At 44.4% G+C, this 3,131-nt stretch overlaps 1 pseudogene across 1 annotated transcript; it reads right to left on the bottom strand.

Annotated features, from left to right (window-relative positions):
* Nucleotides 1–641: 641 nt before the first annotated feature.
* LOC112622061 lies at nucleotides 642–1,584 on the bottom strand (annotated as a pseudogene). The gene has a single exon (XR_003118925.1). The product of XR_003118925.1 is annotated as an omega-amidase NIT2-like (transcript).
* Nucleotides 1,585–3,131: the final 1,547 nt, after the last annotated feature.

Genomic DNA, 3,131 nt, shown 5'->3' with positions numbered 1-3,131 from the left:
CATAATTGTTTTGGGATAATTATCCTTGGCTACAAGGATCAATAACAACGGTGGTGCCAGTTTGGGGTTGGACAGTCAGTTGCTAAGCAGATGTCCTTGCAGAAGTGTTTTTGGCATAAGGTTGTGATGGTCTTCGTGCTAGGTTCTGGTTTTCACAAGGTTGTGGTCTTTTGGAATAGTTTTTGTTACCAGACATTTATGCATGAGAACGAACTCTCCAGTTCTTCTTCTTCTTTTTTTTTTTTTTTGTAAACACAAGTGACTTTTTTTTTGTTGTTTTTTGTTGTTGGTTTCTTTTCTTTTCTTTTCTCTTTTCTCTTCTCTTTTGTCTTCTCTTCTTCTTCTCTTCTCTTCTCTTCTCTTTCTTTTGTGACAGTCTCCCTCTGTCACCCAGGCTGGAGTGCAGTGGCAAAATCTTGGCTCACTGCAACCTCCACCTCCTGAGTTCAAGCAATTATCCTGCCTCAGCCTCCTGAGTAGCTGGGATTATAGGCACGCACCACCATGTCTGGCTCATTTTTCAGGGTTTTATCATGTTGGCCAGGCTGGTCTCAAACTCCTGGCCTCATGTGATCCACCTGCCTCAGCCTCCCAAAGTGCTGGGATTACAGGTGTGAGTCACCATGCTTGGCCAGAAATGACTTTTTTTTTTTTTTTTTCATGAAAGAATTTAATAGGGAGTTGATTTTGTTGTAGAATCATATCTTCCTGTTCTGTGACACATTAGAAACGTAAACTTTAGGGCTTTTTCATCTCCACAGCATAGAGGTCTGATCGCTTCTGTCTAAAAACGGGGATTTGCTGGTGTATTTCAACCAGCTTCTTCAGGTCTATGTCTGAATACACGATTGCTTCTTCTGTGCCAGCTTTGGCTAGGACCTCCCCCTAAGGGTTCACCACGGTGCTGTGTCCCTAGGCAACGTAGGAGGCTTTGTCATCCCGGGCAGGAGAGGCTGTGGCCACATACACCTGATTATCAACAGCCCCGCTTCGCTGAAGCAACTCCCAGTGGGCTGGTCCAGTGGTCAGATTAAAAGCTCCTGGATATACCAACAGCTGGCAGCCTCTCTGTGCTAGATTTGTGCGAGCTCTGCAAACCGCATGTCGTAGCAGATGCCCAGACCCACTCTGCAGTAAGGAGTATCAAATGTGGAGAAACTATCACCCGGACTCAACGTTTTAGATTCTTGAAATGTAATTTTTCCAGGAACATCAATGTCAACAGATGGATCTTTCTGTACTTTGCTAGTAAAGTTTCATCAGGCCCAAACACAGCACAGGTGTTATATAATTTCCCAGCATCCTCTTCAGGGATAGAGCCTCCAATGAGATATATGCTGCATTCCTTTGCTACTTCAGAAAGCTTCTGTGTGGATTCACCAGGAATTTTCTCTGCATATTCAGGAAAATATTTCGTTCCATATGGAGAATTAAAGCATTCCGGCAAAGAAACTATTTTGGCTCCTTGCGTTGCTGCCTCCTGGATAAAGCTACAAGCTCGAGTGACGTTATCTGATTTGATGGAAGAAATTTGAAGCTGGATGAGGGCCAAGTGGAAAGTGGCCATGGCTCTTCAGACAAGCACCACCTCCAGAAATGACTTTTAATTCTAACCACTTTCACAGAGTTTATCTGGTTTGGGATTTGCTCGGCTTCTTGAATCTGAAGGTTTATATTTATGTTTGTTGCCAAATTTTGGAAGTTCTCAGGCATTATTTTTTTGAGTGCTTTTTTTTTTTTTTTTTTTTGAGATGGGAGTCTCACTCTGTTGCCCAGGCTGGAGTGCGGTGGGGTGATCACAGGTCATTGCAGCCTCAACCTCCTTGGCTCAAGCAATTCTGCCACCTCAGCCTCCAGAGTAGTTGGGACTACAGGCACACACCACTACGCCCAGCTAATTTTAAAGTTTTTTGTAGACACAGGGTCCCACTATGTTGCCCAGGCTGGTCTTGAGCTCCTGGACTCAATCTATTCTCCCACTACAGCCTTCCAAAGAGTTGGGATTACAGACATGAGCCACCGTACCCAGCCTCGAGTATTTTCTTAGCCTCCCTCTTTTTCCTTCTTGTTTGTTGACACAAATGTTAGATCTTTTGTTATGGTCACACAGACCCCTGAGACGCTGTTCATTTTTTTTGTCTATTTTCTCTCTGTTGTTCTGATTGGGTAATGTCTGCTGTTTTGTTTCCCAGTTTATGGTGCACCTTTCCTTTCCCATCCACTCCGCTCTTAAGCCTATCTGCTGAGCTTTGTGGTTATTGTATTTTTTTAGTTCTAAAATTTCCAATAGGTTCTTTATATCTTTTATTTCTTTGCTCAGACTTTCGACTTTTTCATTTTCTACAAGTGTGTTTATAATTGTTTGTTGAAACATTCTTATCATGGCTGCTTTAAAAATATTTTTCAGATAATTCTAATATCTGTGCCATATTGGTGTTGATATCTTTTTTTTTTTTTTTTTTAAGATGAAGTGTCGCTCTGTTGCCCAGGCTGGAGTGCAGTGGTGCAGTCTCAGGTCCCTGCAACCTCCGCTTCCCAGGCTCAAGCCCTTCTCCTGCCTCAGGCTTCCGAGTAGCTGGGACTACAGGTGTGTGCCACTACATCCGGCTAAGTGTTGGTATCTATTGATTATTGCCTTTTAAATTCAGATTGAGGTTTTTCTGGATCTTGGTATGACAAGTGATTTTCTATTGAAACTTGGACATTTCTATTTCTCATTCTTGTTTAAACCTTCTCTTTTAGCTGACTTTGACACCACTCTAGCAAGGGAAGAGGAAATAGCATATTGCTGCCAGGTTGGGGGTCAAAGCCCAGTTTCCCCTCCTGCCTCCACTGATACCTGGGGTGGGAGGCTGCTTGTTACTGCTGGGATGCCATGGGACTCCCAGCTGCCCCTGTGGTTTCCACTGACTCCCCAGGCGGGAGCAGCCGCACAATCCCTGGGTGCTGGTGAGCGTTCTGCCTCCTCACCAGGCCCCTCTGACACCACGCGTGAGGTTGTTGGGCACCTCATTATAGCTGTGTGAGGGTCGAGGTCTTGGCCTCTGCTGATCTGGGTGGGGCCTCATTTTTGCTGTGGTGTTCGGCTGGAGTAGAGCAGTTATTTATTGTCTGAATTTTCTGTCTTGCTA

Source organism: Theropithecus gelada, chromosome 4, assembly GCF_003255815.1.
Source record: "Theropithecus gelada isolate Dixy chromosome 4, Tgel_1.0, whole genome shotgun sequence".
Lineage (NCBI taxonomy): Eukaryota > Metazoa > Chordata > Mammalia > Primates > Cercopithecidae > Theropithecus > Theropithecus gelada.
Note: the sequence above shows the minus strand (reverse complement) of the source record. Positions and strands in the feature narration are given on the sequence as shown.